This window comes from Gambusia affinis, linkage group LG16 (assembly GCF_019740435.1).
Source record: "Gambusia affinis linkage group LG16, SWU_Gaff_1.0, whole genome shotgun sequence".
Classification (NCBI taxonomy): Eukaryota; Metazoa; Chordata; class Actinopteri; order Cyprinodontiformes; family Poeciliidae; genus Gambusia; species Gambusia affinis.
Genome location: NC_057883.1, coordinates 19,481,914 through 19,509,664, shown reverse-complemented (window position 1 = coordinate 19,509,664; position 27,751 = coordinate 19,481,914). Strand labels below are relative to the sequence as shown.

Genomic DNA, 27,751 nt, shown 5'->3' with positions numbered 1-27,751 from the left:
GTGCGTGGGCGTGTGTGTGTGTGTGTGAAAGGGAGAAGGGTGGGGGGTATAGGATTTAGTCATACTTAACTTGCAATTGAGAGTCCCCTTACATGGCTTCCTTCAGCCAGGCACCTTTTTCATACACGACTGAACCATTCATATTCCATCTGTTCCAGCTCTCACTCTTTGGGGAGGCTGTCAATCTCCCAGAATCATGTGATGCGAATGGAGGGTGAATTAAGGGGGGTGGAGGAGGATCGCAGTAAAGAGACAAAGGAAAATAGAAAGTGAGAAATAGAGAAGACGACTCACTGCTGCAGCTCCTTTAGTCCATTTGGAAGTATTCATTGGTCTGTTGAGACATGGTGAAACCTGCGAAAAAAAATGTTATGTCTTTAATTATGTCTTTCATATTTTGAAATATAAAATATGTCATATCTTAGAGACATAAGTAAAAAATCTGATCCATAAAACATAAAAGATTGTTGAAGTGCTAATACACTTGCAATAACCAAAAATGAATTGTCTCATATTTATATAATTTGGTTCACATGCAGTTTTGTTCAGTGGATGGGAATGCTCTAATTTAAACAGCCACTAGAGGGCATGAGGAGCGGTATCAGGCAGTTACCAAAGTATCCTACAGTTGATCAGAACAGGGTCAAGTAGGGTCAAGGGTCAAGTAGCGACGACAAAACCACTTTATTTTTAATCCTGTTATTAAACAAATTATTTAATCTTATTCAAAGACTGTGGATTTTTTTAGTCGCAGATTGTAAACTAAGTAATTGTAACATCATGAAATACAAGTAATTGTACATTCCTTAACCATTTATAAATGCCAATGATAAATAAAACTGGAACATTTAGGTTCCAACAAAAAAATGCTTTAAGAACTCCACATTTAATGTAACATTTTTATGTGACTCAGTTATTAACTTACAACCTGTGAAATATGACATAAACTTGCAATTTAAATTGAGCTAACAGGGAGACAAATAGTCACACACAAAATAGTTCTGTCTAAAAAGAGTAAGCAGAGGAAATCATTATCATTTCAATCTCAATTTTTATTCCATTTCTTTCTTGCATCTTTATTTTTTGAGAAACTCAATCTGCTTGGATTTTTATGCATAACTATCTCTTGGAGTAAAGAAAATAATCTGGAAAAGAAGTTTTTAGTTTTAGTTGTCACATGGTTTTGTATTTGGATAATTTTCATTATTGGTATTTTTTGGCTTTGTTATGATTGGTTTCTTGTGACTCCATTTAGATTCTAATTTTGGGTTAGTCCTTCCCCTTTGGTTTGGTGAGATTAGCTTTGTGTTGTGTGGTGTGGTTTGGTTTGGATTGGGTGTCATGGTATTATATGGCGTGGTGTAGTGTGGGAAGTTACGTTCACAACCACATTACATTGTAGTCTGGTCGGGGACATTCAGGATTTCCACATATCAGATCAGGATCCAGAAATCTGCTAGAACTTAAACCACAAAACAATCCTACCAACAGAAATATCACTTAATTTCCAGATGAAGTCTTCTAAGTTGTAAGGTGGGACTTCTATGAATCTGACTTGTTTGTGTAGCACATCTCATAGAAGGACATATCTCAATTCTGTCAAACACCATTGGAAGTTGATGGATATTCACATTATAATAAAGAGCATTTTAAATCCTTGATTTTCAGTTTTAATATGAAAGTTCACTTCCCAAAGCTTTAGGTACTGAGAATTAACCACCAGATTTATTTTCTTAACATAACTTCCTCTCTTTCATGGTAAGAAGACATCCTTCAGGTTTGAAAAGTATCCTTAGCTCCAGATTCCAGAGGAATCACATAGACATTAGGAAAGGGGAAGTACAGGAGAAGAATGTCTGAGAGGCCAGGAGGCTGCACGAAGGCGACACATCTGCCGCAGTATTAACTTTCTGCTCAGAGGGACCTCAGTGTCAACGCTGGCCGCTGGGGCCTAAATGTAGCCGGCTGACGCGCTGATGTAAGACGGAAAACATCCCTATATGGAGCCCAGATTCGGCTTCAGCACTGAGTGAAGATGAAGATAATTCTACCTCTCCAAATACTTTAGACCTAATTCCCAGTTACTCTGTTTTTTGATTCTTAATTAAAATTTCTTGAAGAAAAATATGGCTTAAGAGACTCATTTATTAGCTGTTCCAGCAACTACCATAGGAATCATTTATAAGGAATTTCTATTTTGTAATATCTTAATTTCTGGCTCTGCTCAGTTACCAAAATTTAACCTTGACTTTAATTTCAGGACAAAGTTCACAGTCAAACATTGCATTACAGGTCAAAGCACTATACAACTATTCAGTAGTTGGTAAATCATTGGCACTGTAAAATTGCTGGGCACAATGCAAAAAAACAAACAAACAGAAAAACACCTAGCGCTGCTATTTTTTTAAACTTGAGAGAGTAAAACAAATGCAGGTTACAGAGAGCATGAAATCAATATTTCGGAATTTTACATTTGAGCCCCGTTTTCAAAGATAATTTTTTCTGGTCTCCCAAAACATAGGACCCTTAAGGATGCACATCCCAAACAACAAAAAAACTATGAGGATAAGGGCATTCATGCTAGCCTACTTAATCATCTTCAACTTAACTCTAGTTTGTTTGCCTAGAAAGTCCAGTTTGTTTAGCGAGGTATGAATCCACAATCAAACTCTAATGCAGATCAAAATCTGGTCCACCTACAAACCTAGGTCTCGGTTCTGTTGAAATGAACTCTGTGTGATTCAAATATGCATAGGTGAATGCTGAGAGGAGCAGAGACTGCTCCAATAACAAGAAGTGGACAACAGTGCAGGTCATTCTGGGTAAATGCAGCAAAAGCAAACATGCACGTATGTCGTTGGTGGAAGAAATGGCTGATGTTCAGTCCATTGTTCAAGAGTGTTTGCTTGGTACATTTACCAAAGACAACAGAGAAATTCTACAACAGCTAAAACCTGATAGCTCTACAGGTAAAATAAATCAAAATGCAACCTTGAGTCTAAGAGAGCATTCACAGCAGCCCTATTTAGCCAGCTTTAATTGAAGTCGAGTTATTTTGTCTAGAATATCTGGTTCATTTGGAGAGGTATGATTGAGGAATCAAACTCTGATGCAGACCAAAAAAAAGCACACTTCAAATGCAGATATGCAACTGGCCAAGAGACCTCATCAAAAGCAGGAAACAAACAATACCATAGAGCATTCTGAGTCAATAAAACCTAAACAAATGCAAGAGTCTAGAAAAAATGGGTTGTGGTATTTTACCAAAGACAAAAGAGAAGTCCTATCTGACACTACTTCATTTTTGTTTACATTTTAAGAAGAAATTTGTGCTCATGTCTTTTTAGAAGGTTTTGGTGTCATTTCCTTCACTAGTTTTTGGTGCAGCATCACCACAGTTAAGGGGGTAAACAGGTTTACCTAAGTTTTAGAAAGAGAAATTTGTGAAAAAGTCATAACTCAAATCAAATAATAATAATCTGAAATTCCACTCAAATTTCTTTGGAATTTTCCTCCCAGTACTAAGGTTTCATGGTCATTTTATTTTTTTTCTAACCAATTTGTCTCTTCTCAGCTGCTACATTTATTGATTAACCATTAGTAAGATGTTATTTTCTAAAATTGCCATAGGAGTTATAATACAAAAACAATTCAATCATTGACATAAGTAATGGATTGATTAAATGTCCACTAATTCTATTCCCACTAGAAGCTCTGAAATACTCCTTTAGCTACATCTAGTTAATGCCAGAGATGATCCTCTGTTCATGAGATGGGTATTTATTACCCTCTGGCCTAATCCCAGTCTCCTGTGAGCAGCATCTGAGCATCTAATCTCTAATGTCATTATGGTCACTTTTTCCAAGGAATGGCCTGGAGAGGCTCAAATCAATAGAACCTGTTTATTAATCGGTCTCTGAGGTGTTTTCCGGCCACACTGTGGAGATTTTCTTTTATGGTGTCTCGTGGGCTGAGGCGGCCAGCTTTGACCAAACTGACCCTGGAGCCCAGTGCTGATGGTCCTGGATGGGAGCCTTCAGGGACGCTCAGGTCACCAAGCTGCTGTTTTCCACACTGAGCTCCAGCTGCTCTGCTTACGCCTGATGCCATTGTTGTTGTTGTTAAGTGGAGTGGCATCTCCTCCATCCATTCCTCCCGCCCCCTCCCTTACTTCCTCCATCTCTATCTCCAGTCTCAAAGGAATAAAGAAGCCCCATGAATTAATGAAGATGAGCGAGGTAATTAAACGTCATGGTGATGGCGACACAGATCCTGGGAGGTTTTCAGAGGGACAGGAGGTTCACATGGGGCCTTGGCCTGATATTAGCCTCCTCCCTTCCTATGTCCCCTCGGCCCCCAGGTCGCATGGCACACAGATATGGCTTGATTGGCCTGCTGGGCACAGGGAGGAGACAGGGGCTTGCTGAAGTTGGCACCCAGGAGAGTTGGAGGGAGAGGCAGGGTGGATGTGGGGGGTAGATTGAGCTCAGGCCTCACCTGTGGCCCCGGTGCCCCTCCCTGGATCCCTCCCCTGGCAGTCAGGTCACGCTGCGTGGTCCAAACACCCCCTATCAGGGGAGAAGAGGAGGAAAACAACAGCATGGAGGGAAGGGAGGCATGAAGGAGAGGATGGAGAAGATAAGGGAGATAGGGCAGGAACTGTAGGAGCACTTCCAGGGATTATGGCCTCATGCTGGCCCACTGGGGCGCAGCCTTGATGGACGTCTGCCTGGCATGCACTTGCCCTTTTCTAAGATGTGAAGTTTGAATCAGACGCCCTCAACAGCATGAAGGCCGAGACCTAAAAGAGGTCAGCAGTATCCTCTTATGTAAAAATAGTGATGTTTTGTTTCATTAGGATTCAATAAAATTGTCACCTGAAATTTTATACTTTTGAGCAAAAGTATAAGACATTATTTTACACGACATAATGAATTCTCTTTTGCTCTTGTATTTTATGTCTATTTGTGTTTTTAAAAGTAAATTAGGCATGTCCGCAAAACTTTTTTCTGTTACAGCTGCTGAGTTTTTCAGTTTTATTAAACATTGTTTTATACATTGTAGTAGTCAAATTCATAAATAATAATTTTCCATTTCTGCTTGCAATTATAAACATTTTACTCAAAACAGGATAAAAATAGTTGACACAATATTGTTAAACTAAGACCCAGCTGAATCTATAAAAACATTGTGAGTCAAGAGAGGCGGTGTGCATTGAAACTGTCTTGCTACAAAGACTGTTCATAACTTTTGTTTTGAATATGAACAATTTTGTGATAAAGATGATGACTAAATGTGCAAGCTACCTAAGTTATGTAACATATAGGGCCATGCTAAAGTTTGCAAGTTTAAAAACACAAACACACTGCCTTTTAATGTTTCTGTATGATTGTCCAACAATCACCTGTTTGCACTGTTTAGTTAAGTTGTTTTATGTTCAATAAAAGTTAAAATGTGATTAAAATATCCCACTAAAGCAAGAATGCCTGCTTTTGTAACAGAACAAATACATTAAACTGGGCGAGTATAAGGCTTCTCATAAACACACTGAATGCAAAAAAACGTATTTACATTGAAAGCATTCATATTTTTCAAGTTAAGCTAAAATATAGGGCTGCAGATGACAGTAAATTAAGAGCCAGTTGGTAGCGAAAAGAGCGAGGTCTTCTTTGGGAGCCGTGCCACAAAAGCCAAAGTTGATAGGAATATGGATGGAGCTGAATACAGTGTGATCCTGGAAGTAAACCCGTAAAAGTCAGGGGAGGAGGTTCACTTCCCAGAATAAAAAATATTAATTTTCAATATTTTAAACATTTAGAATGGCCTAGTCAGATGCTGTGGTGGCACAGGGTAACTCACAACCCAAATATGGAGGCCTTAGACCTCGATGTGAATGTCACAAGTTCAAGTCACGGCCTGATAACCTTTGCCCCATGACTTCCCCCTCTCTTGCAAATAAAAGTTTACAAAATATGGCCCAGTCAAAGCTTGGACTCAAATCAGACTGAGAATCTGTGGCAAAACTGGAATAGTGACGTTCATACAGTTTGGCTGAGCTGAATTACGTATTTCAAAGATGAATGATGTAAAACGTCACTCTCTAAATGTGCAAAGCATTAGAGAAACATATCTTTAAATACTCACAATTCTTCTACACAAAGCATTGTCTTGAACAAGTACCATTATACTTATACTTCAAATCATGCACTACTTTTTGTTTATTTTTCTCAAAATTCCAGTGAAATGCAGTGAAGTTTGTGATGATTATGCATCTGAATGTGGAAAAATGAAAAGTAATGAACACGTTTGCTAGGCACTATATCACCTATAGCTGTTTGTCACTGTTCACACTGATTCTCAGATTCAGGCTACCAGATAGATGTCTGGTTTTATTTGTACCTCTTCCTGCTATAGTCTATATGTGATAAACCGAGTAGAGGAGGTGCAATGAACAGATGGAGGTGATGATGAACCCCAAGGCGAGGCCTGGAGGTGCTGTTCTAGGTCTCTATGACTCACAGCACCATTAGGACTCGACAAGCACCAGAGGCTGATCATCACCCAGGAGAGCTAACCAAACCTGCTCTGTGTTTATTTGTTATCACAGCCTTCACTGGAATAATTAGACAGGCTTTACCTTTGGTCTTGAGCCAGATTCCCGCCCCAGGGGCAGCAGGACAAGCTCCGCTTACAGCCTGGCAGGCCTCCCCACCTCCCAGCCCACACCAAAACACGTGTCCTCCCTCCGGCTTCTGGGGACTCGACGCTGTGGGGCGGCAGGTATGATGTTTTGTTCAGCCACATCTTGCCGCTACACACATGCACCCATCTGCCCCAGCTCTCTTCCACCCACCTCTTCATCCTTGTCCCAAGACGCTGCTTGTCGTCAGTGACCAAGGTCCGTATGTAAACAAAAATGTGCTCTCATTAACAGAAGGAAATTGTTGTCCTGGGAACCAAGTGGGTAAGGCTGCCTGAAGCCAGGTGGCCTTTTGTGACTTGTCTTGTCCCTACTCAGCCCAAACAATTTTTAACTGCTTTATTGTTATAAGTATGCTATAAAATCTAAAAGAAGAGTAAATGAAGAGATTCCATATCAGAGACAGATGTAAGCATAAAAATGACGCAAAAACAATGTCTGAGGTCCCAGTGGGTAGAGGAACAACATCTCCTTCATCAAAAGTACAGAAATGCACTGATTACTGGAGGGTGGGGTGGAAAGAGAACAGGTGTGCTGCGGACCCCCTCCGGGGACCACCCGACGACCCTTTAGTCCTCAGAGGGGGAGAAGAGGGAGGGATGGGGTTGTAGTGGAGAAAGAGAGGAGAAGAGCTCAGCTCATTAGAGTGAGTTTGCTTCTGCTAACTCTCCCTTCCCCCAGGAGGCGGCTAATCATCGCAGAGGGACCAGTAGTCAGTTAGAGTAGTCGTGGAGAAGGAGAATACTCCCCCCAACAGTATGAGTCTCTTTCTATGAACCCAAAGTGCACTTGTGATCTGTTCTAATCGCATTTAGCATCACTTCAAAGGTGATTCAATGATGCCGTGACATTAACCTTCATTATTCACGTGCTGTAGCGGAGCCCTTTAACTCACACTTCATTCTGCAGAGCATCAAACGGAGGTGAGACAGTGCAACTTCTAGAGTAAAGAGTTGTCACATCACTGGAAGATCAAACTGAACTCATTCTTTTCTGAAACTGGACTGAGGTTAAAAGGAAATACAAACACAATCTCGCAAATCCACTAAATAATATCCTTTCTACAAACTTACAAATAAATCTAAGTCAAATATATCTGAAAAGTTAATTTCAGTATTTGGTAATGGTAATGGTTTTATTAGGGGTTAAAAAAATAAATATGCTCTGCACTTTTGACTTGAGCTTGCAAAGTCACAAATCAAGTTGTCTTTTTTAAGATGTGATATATGTGAATAATTCATAATCTCTGTACTCAATGTTCCCTGTGAATGCTAGTTTTAAGTTGGATGCTCACATCATTGGTAATGTGAAAAATGTTGGTCATTGCAGACAGACTTCCCATCTGGCTCAGAAAAAATGAACACATTGTGCACTCTGTACAATACAAAATTTTACAATGATGTAAGTTCCGATTCAGAGCAAAAAAAAACAAAAAAAAACATATGTGTTGTTTGTATAAGATAAATGATAAAGCAAGTTGAGAAAAGAAGACCATGTTGGAACACAGAATGCACAATCGCTGCCTCTGACTGCGAGTGGTGCAACTAACTATGTTAGGCAAAGAAATAAAGTTTCATGAAAACCATGTACTAGCACAGCCTCCTCTTCATAGAACACATGCTTTAGATCTTGGATATTTACCTGATTGTTAATTTAGTTGAGAGTTTCGCTCTTTAATCGCTTGTGTTTTCCTGCAGCGCTGACAGTGAGAGCAGCTCTGAAGGTTCTGAGCTGCTGCGTTCTGTTTTGACTGATTGTCTGCTGCACGACAGGCTCTGATTGCCGTTATGAAGCCGTCTGCAGACACAGTGCCTGACTAAGAAAAATAAACCATGTAATCATGGGCTTTTTTGCTGCTCGCCATACTATTTCATTGTTATGACAAGTAAAGATAGCTATCTTCAGAGTGCTAATTAGCTCACATTAGTGAAAACAAACAAGAAAAACTTCAAGAAATGACTTCAGAGTGTAGCGGTGGACATCATCGTCTCAGAGTTTAGTTTGGGAAGCTGATATTAAGGTTTAACAGAGGCAGAAGATTTTGAATAGTTGCAATCAAATCAAACTCATTTGATGTGTTCGAGTTAGAGCCATTGTTCACACATAAAAAAAGAATAAAAAAAGAGAGACAAGAAGGTGCACATCTCAATCTCTTTAAAAACCTGTAGTGTTCCTGCACACAGAGCCATGTACTAGCTATCGTTTCTGCTTTTCAAGTACCACTACATGAGAATTTAGCTCCACTAACAATAGGATGAAAGATTGTACAGCCAAGGACAAGTGGAAGATCATAACAGCGATGCACAGCTCCCCTGAAGAGCACTTAAGAGCTGCTGATGAGAATATTCCACTGCCAGAACAAAAGTTCTCTAACTCTGATCACAATTTTTTTGCTGTTGGGACCCGAAAGCTTTTTCATGGATGTGTCTGATGGACCAGACCCACAACAGAACTTCTCCACGTGGCACAAAGTAACAAAAATTGGCCTCACAGTTGGAACAGCGTCATAGATCATTTCCATTTCCCTATGATTAATGTGAGTTTAATATCCTAAATCAAAGCCTAATTAATTTAGATACAGTTCTGACAGTGCCCTGCTACCAATATATGTGCTGGTAATTAGATGGAGGCCAATGTTATGCTCCATTGTTTAATTAAAGCAGAGCATTGTGTGAACCTGTGTTACCTAATGTTGCAAGTAGGAAAAAACTGACTTTTTGATGGTTGATAGAGAAACAGAGTTTGTTTTGGTTTCCTAATGGGACAGAGGTGAGTGGGGAATCATAATGTTACATTAATGCTATTGGTATCACAGCTCTGAAATGCTATGAGGACAGGGGTTTTAAAAATCAGGGTTCCTATGTTTCACATCTTAAAATTACATAATGTTTCAGAATTAAATTTTTATGTAATCTTTAACGCATAAATAGAAAAGTGCAGAGTAAATTTCGGACACATATTCTTATAATAGGTTCATGTTTTTGAACATGAAACCTGGAAAAGCTACAGACTGCATTAGAATCCTGACAAATAAACATGCTTTGAACATTTTTAAAATACTGTTGTTTTGTGTACAACAACAAAGAAGTTCATATTTTCCATTATTTCTGTTTTGGATGGCCTCATTTAATTGATAATTCTCAACCACAAATAAAGTATTTAATTGGCAGGTCCCATGTTTGTGATGTACCGTCGCTCTAGCGGAAACGTGTGGCGGGAAAAAGCAGGTTTTTGTTTTTACAACCAATTAAAAGTTGAAGAACTCCATTAGATAAATTCTCCTGTCTGTATCCAAGCAAAGCGGCTGAAATATTACTTATTAATTGATATCCATTCAGCGTTGCATTCATTTGTGCAGAAGGTAGAACAAAGCAGAGAGCTGCTGAAAGTATTCTGGTTCTGTTCCAAAGTCATCTGAAGGCTTTCAGATGATAAAATGAGCTGCACACAATTGGATTTTACATTGTGTCATTAGAACACAGCACAGCAGGCCGGTTATTGCGATGTGCCACAGCATCAGTGTTTCATTCCGCTACTGTAAGGTAAACTCTCTGACAGCAAGGATAACCGGGATGGCTCCTGGACTGGCTATAAATGAAGCAAACAGCCTTTTATAACGGCATGGCATCTGTTTCTTCAAGGTCAGCTCCACTGTCTGCCTACATTAAGACTTGCTGCTGTATTATGAGACAGCTCACTTTTCATCCTCTCTGTAAATGCTTAGATGTGCGTGTCTGTGTATCTGAGTGTTGGCAGTTTTGCTTTGCAGTTTTAAAATAAATGTTACACCGAGAATTTAATAAAGCCAGAAAAAAAGTAAATTTTCTTATTGTATTTTGTCATATTACTTTAATTGACATTTTGTAATGAAGATAGCAGCTCCTGGACCTTTTTAGAGTTCATCTTCCTGTTTTCATGATTTAAAATGCTAAACTTTATCTGATTTTTGTCTGATGCTTCTCTTCATCATTTAGAAATTTAAGCTTCAGGGTGACCAACACAACTTGCACACTTCATCTTTGAAGCAATGCTCCTAGAAGTCCTGCAGAATGAAGTCTTTTCTCCATCTTCTCTCCCTTGTTTAGTCAGGAAATCATTCAATAGCTCTATATATTTTTAATCTAACTTGCAGATCCATCCATACATATCCATTTATCTTTGCAGTGTCATGGGCCTCTTGCCCAATTGGCCCAATGACTGCTGGGGATTTCTTCTGAATAAAAAAAGAACCTTTACTGTTAAGCAAACAATAATAATAAAATCAATACAATAATTGAAAATTTTAAATAAAAGAAACAACTTGACAATTTTGTCCACATGCACTCGTGTACATACAACTGTATCGGGATATCAATAAAAATGTTAATACACATAGATCTTTCACACATGCAGTGCTACTTTATAGGATTATTTCTGTTCATTTTAATGAACTATGTTGCTATAAAGATTTCCATATTGCAAGAGATCAATGAAAAACTATTTTCAAAACATGAGCTTCTTTGGAAAATAGTCCTGATATAATCATACAAAAAAAAAACCCAACTTCATTACATCTTATTTTCTCCTTTCATATCCTACAAATTAATCTGTCAAGGTCACTGGCCATATATACAGAAAGCACGAACTGAGATTGCATGCACAAAGGGGTGAGATTTACAGCTCACAGCATTCACCTGAGCAAAGCAAGAGACCTGTGGGAGATTTCCAGAGGGGAAATGTCCAGATGGAGAGTTCATGATCATTCCATACTTAAATGATGTGCAACATTGTTGTGCACCATTCTCATAATATTATATTCTATATCAAATTCTGCTGAGCAACATATTTCTCAGATCTGACAGACTGGAAGATCCTTAACTGTGTCTGCTCTCAATGCACACCGTGAACTCCTGCTGCTTCTGCCGACGTCTCTGCTTTGTATCATATTGCTATGTGACACTCGTTCTGCAGTCCCATATTAACCCCTCACACCTCATCGTGGCTACAGGTTTATTACTACCTCGTGAGGTGCATCAGGTGCATGATATTGATCGGATAACTTCAACCTCTGATTCCATGTTTGGCATGGCTTGGAAAACACATGTAGATAACAGAATGAAAGGATTATCAGAAAGAGACTCCCGTGAACCAACATGATCAGATATCATGGCTCTTCAAATCATTACTGACTGTGGAAATCTAAAGAAACTTGGATTTGTTGCCTCTCCACTCTTGCCTCTGATATAACCTTGTTTCAGGAGTGGTTTTGCGTTTATCAATCTATCAATGTCCTTAATACATGTGTGAGTAATGAGACTATAAAGAGGATAACAATTAGCAAAAATGAAAGCTTGTAATGTATATCTTTGTGTGTGATGAATCTTCATAAAATATGCATTTCATAATTTATTACTGAAATAAAGTAACATTTTAATAAATATTGAATATTATTGCAATGTCAATATGTAGCTGTTATTTTCCCAGCTCTTCAAAACATATTACACATCCATTAAGCCAACAATTTCAATTAAAGAAAGAAAATGATTCTCACATTATTATAAGGACCCAACGAGTTCTTCTTTCAAAGGATCAAATCCATTGTGGATCCAGATGATTTCACCCTCCCATTTATCCAAAATAGCACCCCATTTCCATTTATTTTAAGACCCAGTGGGACGACCCAGGTCAGAGTGTGCTCTCTTGGTATGTATGGTTCATTTTCTAAAGTAATACCTCATTATTTCCTTGTACTCATGCTCACATTAGCACTAAGTGAGCCTCAGAGGTTGAAAATTTTCCTCCACTTGTTACAGCTCAGGGCCACTTCGACTATTTCAGTGAGCTTTTATGGGTGATCATGCAGTGTTCTGGCTTAATTTGGTTTGATTATGCACATGTACAATTTACCACCCTGCATGTAAGGAGCTGAAATAGCTGTTATGTAAGAAGATACATATCTGACATGAGTGGTGAAAGCTTAACTGACCAAACAACTCCAGCCGCAGCAGCAGCTATGAATTTCCCACTGTGATTAGTATCTGCAACACTGCTTGAAAGCTTCTCTGTAACCTGGTGGCTGGAGTGTTATCAGAACACCATCTGTATGTTGGTCTGCGGTGGGGGCATCTGGCTGTTGAAGCAGTAGAGTATGAAGCAATAGGCTAAAATGTTAAAGTGAATAAACATGCAACTATGTTGTAAAAAATAAATAAAATCAGCCAGGAGGTGAATGGTCTCAGCAGGGTTCTTCACCCATGAAGATTTCATCAGAGGGGTTACCATTACTTGGCTTAGACAGTTACAACAAGATGTTCGTAATGAGAACATGATGGTATAATATTTGGTGAAAAATCTATACACCACTACAGGTTGAGAATATGAAGCAAGTCTCATTGTTTGTATTAACTACACGATACCTGTGGTAGTCGGTTCACAGTAGAGTGGAATAACCTTCTGGTGCACAGCTGCCCTCTGACACATAAAAGGCCAATCCTAAATAAAACTATATACAGAATACTAAGATGAAGTATTGCATAATGGTGAAAGTGAAGAGAAGTTATACACTATTTTAACAATTTTACGAATAAAATATAAAATGTTTGGCATGCATGGGTATGCTCTAGTGCTGTCAACTGCTTCTAGACACAATCCAATCACAGTGCCATAATATGTTTTGGGTGTCACTGACAGCATGCAAAGGTCTACAAATTGTGTGACAGCAGCATAAAGTGTGTGGGACATTGATCTGTAAACTTTTGTGAGCCCTAATTTGAGATTTAGTGAAAACGTTAGTCAGACTAATCCAATGTTCTGGTTGTATAACGTAATATCCAGGACAATTTGAGAAAGAAGTTATTATGAAGGCAAACAGATCTTATAGTCAACCAATGGGTCCTATGTGCAACCATTTTTTTTATTATGGTTCTTTAAATCAAAGGGCAAAAATCAATCATTATAGGTCAACAGCAATGTAACCACCACTGTGTACTTTCTTTTCCAACCTTGTGTCCCTTATCCTCTCTCTATTAATCTCTCCATCTATCTCTTTCATCCAACTAATCCCCCCCTCTTCTCAGCTCCATCCCTTATTCCCACCTGTTTGCCCCTCCACTGCTCCACCCCTCTCCCCTTCCTGTTCTCTGGCATTCAGAGAAGAGAAGCTGGCTTAGAGAAGGAGAGAGAGGAGGAAGAAATCAATAAGGCATGATTTATTGATTACTAAAAAATGATGGCACTCATTAGCCCCCCATTGGGACCTCAGCATTCAGCAGATGACAAAATGTCAGCCACCCTCACCCCACCCCTCCTGACCATCATTTGAGGAGGCTGCGGAGGTGGAGCCTAGGATGTAGGACAGAAAGATGGAGGTGTCATAGACTCCAAAAAGATGTATGTCATTAAGCATTTTATCCCTATTAGTAAAATTCTTCTTTTGTTTTGTCACATTTAACATCAGATAGAATAAGAAAGCATGCAAGCCCTGAATACCAATTTTTGTTGGGTGAGTGATCTAAAAAGACAGGCAAAGTAAGCAGGATAGTGCACAAAGACTTTTTATGCTTTGCTTTGACTTGCTCTCAGAGTGTTTGTGTACTTCACAAATGCACTAAAGTGGAGTTTTTCTCCAGCACCCTGCAGCTTCTGCGACAATCTCTCATGTCCGACTGTGTGAGCGTGTCACTAGGAAGAAGGGAGGGGCCAAAGGAAGGCCCCAGGAAGGGCTGAATGGATGCTTCATCACCCGATGGCCAACCTCTCACAATGATGCATGAAGCCCGGCAGGATGTGGTGCATGGACCTCTGAGACCAAAACCCTGCACACACCTCAGGCATAACTGGCGCATCATCTGGTTCCAGTACTGGGGAGCCAGAGTCTGGTCAGGATTCCTGGTTCAGGAAAAATATGAAAGATGGACTCCACACAATCACCAAGTTTAAATTGAAAATGAAAGACAGATATTTTCTCTAAAACGTTACTGATATGATTAAGGCATTATTTCCTCTGAGTTTCTTTTAATTTGGAATGAAAATAGCTCTTATAATGTTCCTAGATATTGAAAATGGTTGCTTGATAACGTTTTTCAGATTTTTTTTCTCCTATTTTGCAGGTCTTTGTAGATAATTTGTGAGATTCAATTGCCTTTTCAAAAGATGCACTGAAAGTTGTGTAAATTAAAAGAAGAGCCAATAATTCTTTGCGGATGAAAAGTTGAAGCCTGGTTTTCAACAATGAAATATATTCTTCCTACTGTCTGCAAGTAGGAATCCAAGTAGTTGCTTCTTTGCTATCTAAAGAAGCAACATCCATGGGCACATTTCTTATGACTACTTCAAGCTGCCAAATAGTTGCCCAGAAAATGGGAAAGGTAATTGAAATTGACAATTTAGATCACATTTTACATCCAAACTTAAACTAACCTAACAAAGAATCAGGTTCGGTAGGCACAATGGATGAATCAGAACTTTTATAAAAAAAAAAAAAAAAAAAAAGACATCAACAGACATCTTTATGATGCCAACTCTTTATGTTTTGCATTTTACCCACATTTCTCACTTCCATTTCAGAGTGAATGAAAAACCTGCCACACTCACCATGATCTACATAACCAAAATGAGAATATGACTGGATTATAACACATTTGAAAAGCAGTGAAAGAGTTATTAAGATTTTCTCTTTAAAATTAAATCCAAGCAAATGTAGAATATATTTTATTCTATATGTTTCGTAAAATATTTTAGCACTGGTGAATCAACATAAGCTCAAATTCAGTTCAAATAAATGGTCTGATTAGTGGGAGGTCAAAAAGAGCAGGAAAAACATACTCAAAGTGATCATTAGGAATGAGTTGCATGTCTCTCAGAACAATTGGCAAACCCTGATTTTATCGTTTGTTGTAAAATATTCCATGCCTCAACCTCCTTAAACTGGAAATTAAATTCAAAGGGAAAGATAAGAGACAACTAAAGTAAAACAGCTCAGCATCCCTGTGAAAAACCCTGGGATTGGACAAAAAAGTGGAAAACTCAGGGCACAAAAGGATCAGTGTGTTGAGTGTAAATCAGGGTTTTCCAAAGCAAAGTGGTGCCAAGATGCACTGAGGAAAAAGTACAGTTACATCGGACCATTCCTCAGTAAACAAATGTCTGAGACCAGGCGCTAAGTTGGCGAGCCGGCCTCTAAATGTTTTGTAATGGCAGCCGCGGCAAGTTCTCCATCTGCCCACCATTCACAAAGCTTCTTCAAATAAATGCTGCAAATCAGGAATTCTCCTTCCAACCACTTTTGTTGATTTGGCCAACTGTGAAAATGAGCTTGGGAAAACTTCTCAGGCTCTGTATATTTTGTTTAAGAGAGCTCTGGAGATACTTAGTCCTATGTGAATAATTTTTTAATGGTGTATTTTGCAATATTCCAAATCCTTTATGTAGTTTAATAAAAGGATCAGTTCCAAATAAAAAAAAAAAAAGATTGTATCACATTGCTGAGAGGTGTGAGAAAGAGAGTGCAAAATGATGCATTTTTTTGGCCAAGTGGTCAACAGACGGAGTGCTAAAGGCCTTGATGTTTCCCTCACATGGTGTTTAACACTACCTCACAGACGCCAGACGCCTGGTCACTTCAGCCATCTCCAAGTGAATCAAAACACACATTTGTGATTTGGCTTGTGAAGAAAGCTGGCACTTTCAGTAATGCTCTCTGTGGCATTTTTTATTTAGCTTAACTGGGTTAGGATTCAGGAAGCTATTGAGTTTCCTCAGGTAAAAGGTCCAAACTTTGCCATACCTAGTGTTGAAGCACTTAACTAGCAGTTGACACACTATTAAAACAAAAACTCTATAGTTTCCTTTCATAAAATGTATAGAGATGATTAATTCTCTACACATTCTGTATCACTTTTTACTGTGATACAGTAAAAAGTATCACAGGCTCTTCGATGAGTGTTTCTGAAAAACCTTATCTTCAATGGAACATGGTTGGAAGTATTGTGTATACCAGAGCTTCATCTTGTCTTGGAGACTGTGTATGGTGGACACTGATGTCTGGTCTGGAAACATTGGGGTCTTGTCGTTGCTCATGATGTGATCTGGTTGGCATTTTTGGCATTCATGATATTCAGAGTGCTATGAACAGGTCTACAACATAAAGAGACAGGAAGGAGAATCAGCTCTTCCTCTGTACTAGAAAAATAATGCTTCTATGAGGTTTAGGGTAAATCCTTGTCCCAATAGAGAAGTTCAACTATCTTAGTTTCTTGTTTGATTGTAGTGATGTAATCGTTTGTGCCATAAAATCATATGGAATCATAAAATGAAGGATCTGGAAAAAAAGACCATGTGTGGGAGAAGAGGAGAAAAGACTAATAAGGGAAGAAAGCAAAGACACAATGATATGGAGCAAGCATCAAGACAATGAATCAAAGACATTTGTTTTAAAGTTCATTAAAAAGAGAGAACCTGACTTTGTGAAAATACAAGACTCTGGTGTATACTTAAAGTGTCCATGCACATTCTTACAGCTCAAACATGCATAGACCAGTTTTAATCTGGTTTCATGGAGAGCGAAACTAAAATCACTGTCTTTAATTTTTCAATCTCTTGACTTTACAAACATCTTCATATACCTAAGTCGCCAACACGAGGTTAATTTTCCTCTTACCTTCCATTTGTCCTAAACCTTGTCTGGATCGGTGGAAGGAAAAGAAGCAGCAGCAACACAAGGTGTCAGCCAGGTGGAGAGGCTCTGATGCAGTTTGTGTACGCTGGTGTGACAAGTCTATAACAACGTGCGTACACACTCACAGAAAACACATTAGCATAAAACAGCTTTACATATGATCTGAGCACTTTCCACAACACTCAGGCCGACACAGAGAGCGTGAGTTGAGAGGGAATAAATTAAAGCCCTTGCTTTCTTTAGAGCAAAGCTGAGACGATCACTTGCTGTCAAGAACCAGCGACTACAGCCTACACCCACCTTCCTTTGATAGGCTTATAGTCCTCCACAACAAACAAACAGAAGACCAGAAACTGAGAAGCTCTCTGGACTCTCTGTCTGGCTCTTGTTTTTACTGGTATTCCATGAACGAATAGGACAATGTCAAACCTAAAACATTCTATCTTTCATTGATGAAAAACAATTTGACATGCAACACTCCACTTATGTCTAAAACAGAAATAACTTTTGTTTACTTCGTCATTGTTTCTAAAAAGATTTCTGCCACATCGAGATAAATTTCAATATGATCCCTATTTCAGTTTGGCTCTTATAAATCTGTTCCTCAGTGTTTCTACAAAGCTTCAGATAAACATTGAACTGACACTTAAGATAATTTATTCATTTTATTTTAGTGAAATTGTGACTTTATAGCTGCATAAAATGTATTTTTGTAGCTGCATAATTTCAAATTGGTCACTTGTTTTGTTTTTTGTATAGCCACCCAAAATACCCAAGTAAAGTTTCACTCTGAGGGCCACATATGAATTTTTAATGGTAGCATCGGATGATGGTGGTAGCAGTTCGTTCCGTGATCAGTAGGTCGTCGGTTCGAGCCCTATCTTCATCCGTCTCTATCATTGTGTCCTTGGATAAGATACATCATCTCAGAAGACCCGGTGGATGGCTGCCTCAGAGTAGCTGTGGTTACAATGTAGTAGCTTACCACCATCAGTATGTGAAAGCGTGCGTGAATGGGTGAGTAACTGAATGTAGTGTGAAGTGCTATGGTGTCCTCCGGACCTGATAAAACACCATACTTTTAGTGGATTAGTCATAATTAGCAGTACTTCATACTTTATACTAACTTGTAATATGAAATCTGTGAGTCATGTGCTCAAATTGTCAAAAATGCAGTAGTTAGTGTGTTGAATTTACAAGTTTAGTGCAGTTAAATGAGGTACAGGGTCTGTTAGACTATTGATAGTACATCGCTACTTTTAATGGGAATCCTTTGAGAGTCAAGGACAGAAAAGGCTAAAAGAGAGTAGAAAGATTAGGATTGACACTTTGCTGCAAAAAATTATAAATTATAAAAGTAACCTGTCTTTTGAAAGCATTAAGCTAAGAAATTTGATAATACACTTTAAAACACCTTATGAAAGCAACACTGGGTTTTTGGAGAAAAACAGAAATTGACCTGAAACAAAAACGCTACTTAACAGCTTCAGAGATTATTAAGGAACTGAGTCACCCAATCCTGATGAAGTAAAATTATTAGCTTATTAACAAAAAAGCACAAATCTACCAAGAAACTGCACTGAACTTTGAATGAGCAGGGTTACATTAATGACCCTTGTTCATGTAGTTATTTTATCTATTTTTCTGTGACCTCAGAAGAGGGGATTGAATGGACTTATTTCCATTTCTGAACATAACAACTCCAACATGTGAATTCAGTCCATACAGACAATTCCTAATACAGCTCATTAAACTCATGAACTATATGGCACAATGAAATGCTCTCAACAGCAGGCCTGTTGGCTTTAAATCACTCTGGATGAAAGTTCGATGGTTGTAAAGACTAAATGGCATATGCTGGTTATTATTTAGCGCCGCAGTGTAAACTTCTGAGGGCTCACTCGTGTGCAGCCGAGAAAGTGTTGGCAGATGTTGAAGAATAAAAAAAAAAAAAAAAAAAAAAAGATGACGGAGATGGTGAGAGGTGGAGGGTGAGGGAGGAGGGGAAAAGGGGCAAAAGTGATGATGGAGGAGGTGAAGCCTGAGGGGAGGCAAAGCCTGAGGGGACATATGAAGAGGAGGAGAGACAGAGGAGGATAAAGAGCTGCGTAACAAGGCAGAGATGTCGGTCGGTGTCCCAGTGGATTTGGTGGAGTCAGCGGTGCAGCTCTGCAGAACCTGTGCTTAGTAGAGTGTTTACATTAATGAGCTAAGAGATTCTCTGAGTCTCCGAACACACAAGGATCAGATAAATTCAGTTAAATTTCCATCACTTTAAAGAACTTTACACTGACTAAACAGCCAAATTTTTTCCATCACCAACATCAGCCTTAACTGTGACGACTGCTCACTTAACAAGAAAATTCTAATGTATGCAACATAATCAGCATTTTTCTTCCTAAAATACAGTAAGTTCCCCCACAGTGTGACGGCAGAAATGGATTTACAACACTGAGGGAGAAGTATGTTTGCTGCTGCTCACGTCTGTCACAAGTGACAGAAGTGACAGAGTCATGTCACCCCAAACATTTCTACACTGATACACATGCCAAAGACAACAAACACTGGCATGTAAATATGCAACACACATTTAGAGGAAGAAAATCCCCGAAGGCTGACACTCTGCTGCAGAAGCTTGGAAACTAAGTCGTTTTATTTTCTACCTGAAAATTCTCTAATACTTTCATGACGTAAACACCGAAGACAAAATGTTTGTTTCAACATCTGCTGTCATTTAAGAACTGACCACAGGGTGTCCGAGGAGTTAAGACCCTTGGGTTCACTGAGCATTCGTTCTTTTTAGTGTCCTGATCTGTGAGCCATTTGGTCACTGTGCACGTCAGGCGGAAAAATTCACAGATCATCATCAAATTGTTGCTCGATTGTTAGAGGAAATTACTTTGACACTGATCTCACTTTTGGATGTATTTTTAGACAGCCATAAGTGACGACAGAAGTGATGTCATTGATGACAGAACACAACTCATAAAATTGTACACATTTTTATCAATGAGAAAGGTTTATTCATAAAGGAAAATAACTTTGTACATGTGTTTCTTCTTCACATAATGATTAATTTAATGCATTTTTTATCATCTTAATATAATTAAATTATGGTCTTTGTTACTTTTTGTTGGTTTTTTCTGTCTGATTGATTATGTTTAACAATCAATCTCTGTAAATAAAGATGGATTGGTTCTGTTGTCCGACATGTCTCTTCCAGCAGAATTCCAGCCTGTCCTGGGTGTTTTTCTGTATGTCCTTTATTCCAACATACACAGACTATACAAAATGATCCACATCATGGTAACATAGTGTCAAAGACATCAAGTAACTTTTTCCAAAACAAGGTTTTGTAGGTTCCTACTGGGTATTATTGAATACATGGTAAAACAAGAAACAGTGTGATAGGACCTGCATGACTAAAGATTATCCAAATGATGATGTACAATATTTGGCAACATTTATCAAAAGAAAAATTGACAGGTCAAAATATCAATGAACCTGTTTTAATTTTCACACGGCTCTGCAGACCACTGCCTTTTTTGGATTAAATGAAGATGTTGATCTGTGTAGGTGGATTCCTGTACTCTTGGCTCGTAGAGGCATTTGACTGCTTTGTCAGCAGTGAGTGACTGTAATGAAAATACTCAGTATGGAGAAAAAGAGCAATTGACTGCCTTTGTTTCCGTGTTTAAATCAGTCCAATAAATTTAAATGTGGTTCCTGGATAATATAGATGTCATCACATCCCTTAAACAGTCGTTCCGGTGTGTGAATGACTGTGCAGCTGGTGTTTAAATTTCCCATTTACTGTGACATTACAATGTTGTGCTAAACTGGAAGGAAGTACTGAAACAGCCAGGTTTATACCTAAACAATCATTCTCAGTGAGGTGTGAGTACACACAAAATGTTTCCACAATAAAAAATAAAAAAAACCTTTTCAGCTGTTGGTTTGGACTTGATTAGTGATGGTTTGATCTGATTACTTCTGTCCTCAGTTTGTCTTTGACAATGCCAGTTCCCCCTTAGTGAGTCACTGTGGAACTGTAAAAAAAAGGTTAAACTTAATCTTTATTTAATCAGGAAGCCACATTGAGATTAAAAACATCTCTCCAGGAGACACCGCAGAGCAGGAAACATGCATCATAAGAAGTAAAAAAAAAAAAAAAAAAAAACAACCTTTGGGATTTGGGATGGTGCAGGTTTTTTCATGTTACAATCAGAGCATCAATCCGGAATCCACCTTTGATCTTCACCAATAAGAACTCTTTTTTTTTTTTTCAGATAGCCATTTACTGGCTATCTGCCATTTAAAGTCTTCTGAGAAACATCTTGATAAATACTGTAGAATTGAGTGTTTGTCAAACGTCAGATTTATATCACGTTAATTAATTTATTAGTTATTTCCTTGAATTATGTTTTATTTGTACTGGCAGATTATATATAATTTCATTTTCATTTATTTAAATTGATTAACAGTAACTTTATGTTAGATAACCAATAAACTTTGATTTTTGCTTGCCCTGAATGAATATTTTCATATCGAGGTGGTTACTTGTCTGTCCATAGAAAAAGTCTTTGAAATATACAGAAATTCTTCTTCTTCTTTGAATGTGTAACACACATGTGTAAAGGCAAATAATCCATCCATCCATCCATCCATCCATCTTCTTCCGCTTATCCGGGGTCGGGTCACGGGGGTAGCAGCTTCAGAAGGGAGGCCCAGACTTCCCTCTCCCCAGCCACTTCTTCCAGCTCCTCCGGCGGAATAAATCCTCTTTATATTTTAAAGTAGCTTAATATTGCAAACAAAGTCACACTCAGCTCTCTTTTTCTTCATCTGTTTACATACTGTATACTCTATTCCTCCCAGTTTTGACTTTTCTTTCATTTCCTATCACAATGACAGACTTCTACACACCCAGAAATTAAAGCTTTTCAACACATTAGTTAAAAATTCTGATAAAACGGCCAGATCAACTCTCGAACTGAGTTCTCTGTTAGAGATAAACGTCTGTACATTTAAAAAAAAAAATCAATAATCCATTTCTAAATATGTTATTAATAACAGTTAAGCTGCATATATATTTCATGGCAGAGGAAGGAAGGAAGGAAAGAAGGAAGGATAGGGAGCATCTCCCTCAGGCCGTGAGGGTTTGCTCCATATCATTCATTTATAATTAATCTGCTCCAAGTGGGACTTGGTGAATTAGGAATCCTCGATCAGCTGCAGCCGGCAAACACGGGAGGTCCCTTTCAACGCATGGATTAACACAGCGAAAAAAAAAAAAGGGAAAGCAGACATACTGAAGCAGTTTTTGTTTGGACATCTATATCATAAGTTTTGCTTCCTTGAACTAACTACACAATGTATTAGCACCTTTTTAAAAGAAAAAAAAAAAAACTAAGTGAAAGTAGATCCTGCAATCAGCATTTCTGTCCTTCATTTTCCCCTGAGACATTATGTAAAATATAAGAAATGCGTCCCAGATTGACTATTGCATACATGAATTCAATGTTATCTACCACCTGTCATATTTTTAAAAATGTCAAATGAAGGTGATCAACCAGGAATCTGGAGACAGAATGATACAGTTCTGTGAACATTGTGCAAATATTCTTTAATACAACATTTATACAACCTAATTCAGTTCATTTCTGTTACTTCCTGACCTTTTTAAAGATTTTTCTCAAGATATGCTATCAGGTATAGAGCAACAAATTTACTAAAACATTACTGTAACCCACCAGGAATTAGACTAATTATAGCTATGATGATGTAGTAAGACCTCGGATTATGTTTTAATTTTATCATCTGTCATTTTTTTATGCTTGTATAAAATGAGAAATATTTTCTCTTTTTATTGCAAGCAAATCTATAAAACCCTGAACATCCATATGAGTTCAGTTAAATCCATCATCAAGGAATGAACGTATAGGCACATGTGAAGAAGGTAATTGGGATGCACTTCCACTTCATACTACACTGGTCACTGGTCAAAGCTTTATGGAAGAGAGACAACAAGAGTGTCACTGTTGACAAAAACTCATGTCAAAGGTCAACCAGAATATGCCAAAGTTCTTTGGTCTGATGACCAAAATAGTTATAAGCTAAAATGAGGAATTGAATAGAGTTAACATCCAATAACATCTTTGTACAGGAATTTTCTTTGGTTTCAATATGTAGTTGACATGAAAAGTTTATTGAACAGTTTGAGGATGGATCTGTACAAACCATGAGGGGGGTTTTGGTTAAGTTTTTCCTTCACAACCAACAGCACTTTGCTTTGCTCAAAAAAAAAAAAAAAAAAAGAAAAATGTTGCACAAACACTGCAGGCTCTCAAATCCAACTTCAGTAAAAGTGTACACTTCTTGTAAGAATGCAAACCCTGAGAAGTATTGGGAAGTACTGAATTCCCATTAACCAACTTTGGTTACTTTGCTGCTTTAACTTTTCACTCCACCATGTGAAACGTAATTCTTTCTTTTAACGCCTTAAATGTCTTCATGGACCCATTGATTTACATGTGGTTGTTTTGGGGGTGACAGTTAAGGGTTAAATAAAGTAACCAGCTATATTACAATCAAATAAATTGTTGAATCAGGAAACCCGTTTTGTGATACCTTTGATGTGTCCACCGGTCTTCGCCAGTTGAGAGTATTTTTACTCTCAATCTTAATTCCCTGTTAAATTAATGGTAATTTCTAAAAATGTTGTTTTTGATCCAAAAGCACAAGATTTTGTTTAAAGTCATGCTTTGCTCTAGAACTGTTATACATTTGAATAATAATTACATACTTATTTGGAAGGTTCCTGAATCTTTTGTCTTTGGTTAATGTGAAGTTGACTGACTTTGCCATCCTCCCACTCTCCTGAAAACAATGGCCTTGCTGTGCATCTGAGCCTCGCTCGCTGTATCAGAGCAGCATCTCACCAGCAGCACCAGAACAGCCTGGCGAGACAGGCCGAGAAGAATCGGCCTGACTGCTGCATGATGGTTACAGGCTCAGAGAAAGACACTGCTGACAAATGCATTAATTACTCTCTCAACTTCGTTTCCCAATTAACCTTACATGCCACCTTCCAGGTAAGCCAGTCGGGGGAAGATGAGCAGTGCCAGTGACTCCTCATCTGCCAGCGGAAAAAAAAAAACTGAGTCAGAGAAAATATGAGGTGAAGGAAAGATGACGAATCTGTGAGACAATAGGTTCCTCTTTTCTTTACAAAAGAAAAGACAAAACTGACCAGATAACATTGTCATTAACAAGTTTTCAGAAATCCCTGTTCTGATTACCAAACATAAAGTCCAAGTTAATTAGTGCACTAATGTTTCATTCACACCTTCATTTGCATTTTCAATTATTTCTTAATACTGGTGTGTCAGCTGCAGGAAGGCTCTATTTTCTCTGTTTCTTCTGCTGTTCGCTTGACCGTTGACTCCAATGCTTCTTTCATCACCTCAGAAGAGAAAAATGCAATTAAGGCAAGTATGGCCCTGGCAGCACTGGGTGACCTGTTAAAATTAATGCATCACTCTCATTAGTCTACATTAGGAGGCGCAATCTTAATTCCCTGTTAAATTAATGGTAATTTCTAATCGTTTTTCAGGAGTTTGATATTGCAAAAGACAGATTGTGACAATGAATGTGTCTTAAAGTAAAATACATCATATGGTATAATTTGGACATATTTGCATATTAAAAAATTTAACTAAAATTTGCTTAGAAAAGTTAATTTTAAGCATATGCATACTGTGCAAGTAATGACAAACATAAATTTACTTTACAATATAAAGTACATTTGAGCCAGAACATTTCACCCTTCATGATAAATTCAGATGCAGAACTTGTAGGAACTCTGAAAACATGAAAAGGCTAGATTATTATTATTTTTATCTATATTGCTGCTTTAGCCACTCCTACTTGTTATATCTGCTAATGTAACCCTTCCACTTTACTTGACAGAAATTCTTCTATTTACGAGCAGTAATCAATGCTTTTATGTACGTAGCACAACACATTGCAGGAGCACCTTAAAAATTTATGCAATTCTCCTTTTTAGCTGAAGCAGCAGTCAGCTCATACTTGCAATGTTTGGCTCGCCACCATCCATCATTGCTGTGTCGAAATATAATATCCACAATTGCAAATTAGCATGAAGACAAACTCTGTGACAGGTTCTGGCAACGGCATTGCTGACAGTAATCTGAGAGCAAAACGAGCAAAACGCAGCTCTGGATTCATTTAAACCATCAGCAGTTCATATGGAAGTGAAGTCTGATTCTGTTCACATAGTTGGATGTTTCATTAGTCTGTTTTTCTTTTATTTAAGAGAGACTGTCTGAACTACTGAGAAGGATGAAAGGTTAACAGGAGCATATGGATTGACTACAAACACAAACATCTGCACATGCATCCCCTCATTAAAAGTTTAAATGGAAAATCTGGGAGGGAAAGTGTTAATCAGATGTTTAACACCCCCTCTTAGAACCATGTGAATACTGTTGGAGTTTTTTCATTCCGGAGCAAGGGACGGAGGGAGGGCTCGCAGGCCTTTTCCATCACAAGCTGAAATGTTAATTATGACCCTGGCAGTAGAACTGAAACAACTAGGCTCGGAGGAGAAAAGAGGGGCAAATACAAAGCAGCTGTGGCCTGTGTTGGAGCTGATACTGGGACTAAGGCTGGAGCTGAAGGGGTCTAAAGGGCTGATAGAGGATATGACTTGGGTGAGAGTGTAAAAACAACAACAGATCTGGTGTTAAATAGTTGTGGAACATCAGTGAACCTCTGTCACAAATTTAGACAGAAGAGTATTTGAGGTTTGGAATAGGATCTACATGAACTCTTAACCAGAAGTTTCCACAGTGAGGGTCTTGGATTGGTGCTAATCATGCTGAACTTGAACTGGGTGTTTACATCTTTCTCTGACAAAGCCTATTGCAACGGAGGATTAGTTTTGTATGGCAAAACATTTAATGTACATCAATTGTTAAAATAATATTTTGCTGAGAGAACTAACAAACTCCTCTAGACCACAGTCACTTGAACTTTCACACTGACGCAAATAAGGTGTCAGGTTATTCACTCTGAGCTGCAGAATGAATGGAAAATATTTAAAAAAAGAAAAAAAAAAAAAAAAAAAAGAACATTGTCTAAAAAGTTTCTCTGAGTTTCAACTTGGCAAGAAGGCAATAAAGGAATGTTTGATTTAACTCAGACATTTGTAGCTCAGAATAATAATTCTTTTTCTGTTAGGAGGTAAATCATCTCTGTGAGGCTGAATATACCTTGTGAAACAATCCAAAAATGTAAATTGTATTGGAAAATTAAAGGCTGTTCACATAAAAACTAACCAGTCTTCACATTCCAATTTGCTTACAGTCTTACTGTTTTGCAAGCTAAATAGAATAATGGTTGGTAACCTGAAATAGTCGGAACAAATAACAGAAATAATTGGGATTTGGAAAAACAGACAAAAAAAATTGTAAAATGTTTCCATCAATTATTTTTCAGACTGCTATTGCCTCCTTTGATCCATATATTTCAAATCTCCAAAATTATCTCAAACACGTTCCATAGCAAATAAACAAACAGTTGGTCAAAGTCTTCCAGGCTTCAACCAACTAAGAAAGACATGTTGTTAATTCAACCAGTGGAATGAAGTGAAGATATAAGAAATTCAATTTAGTGTGGGAATACTAAATATATATATGAAATAGCTGTATAAATCTATTTGTTTAATAGATTTATGCAGATTATTTATTTATTTATTTTTTCAGTTTTCAATATAACAAACAAACCTAGTGCTGTTCTCTACGTGGCCAAGATCCTTAACTACATATTTGTAGTGTAAAGTGCTCGGACTTGTGATGCCCGTGGAGACCATGTACCATGAGTAACAAGACTAAAAGTAATATATTTGAATTGAGATTAAAAAGTAAGAAATGTGTCTGAAAGACTGTCAATCTATGTAACTGGTTAGCTTGTTATGAAAATATTTCTAATGTAACAAAATAAAAAAGAAGATTTTTTTTACCTTTTTATGATATTGATTTCATGTCTCTACATCAAAGCAGTACCAGTTCCAAACATTGTCATTTCTGGCACTTCTCCTGCATTGATTCAAATCAATGCACGTCTCATTTATTGCTGTAATTTGTCTTTATTTATCTGGTAGCGGTTCTCTTCCAGTGGTAGAGGACAGACTGAGTTGTTCTTCCTCGTTTCCCCTTCATAAGGACTCAGAGGTATTATTGGAACTCATTGATGCTCCAAAACAATGCATCGTCTAATTACCACTGTATTATTAGACATGGATGTCAAACTCAACGGGGAGAGCAGGAAGTTGGTCTTGGGCCAAGAGAATATTGAGCACCTTATTTGTAACA

The 27,751-nt window shown here is 38.1% G+C and overlaps 1 long non-coding RNA gene across 1 annotated transcript in view; it reads right to left on the bottom strand.

Moving 5' to 3' along the window:
• Nucleotides 1-304: 304 nt before the first annotated feature.
• Nucleotides 305-27,751, bottom strand: part of LOC122845992 — a 125,752-nt gene continuing 98,305 nt past the window's right edge. The window contains exon 3 of the long non-coding RNA XR_006373177.1: nucleotides 305-354. This is a non-coding gene — a long non-coding RNA (uncharacterized LOC122845992). The remainder of the gene's footprint in view (nucleotides 355-27,751) is intronic.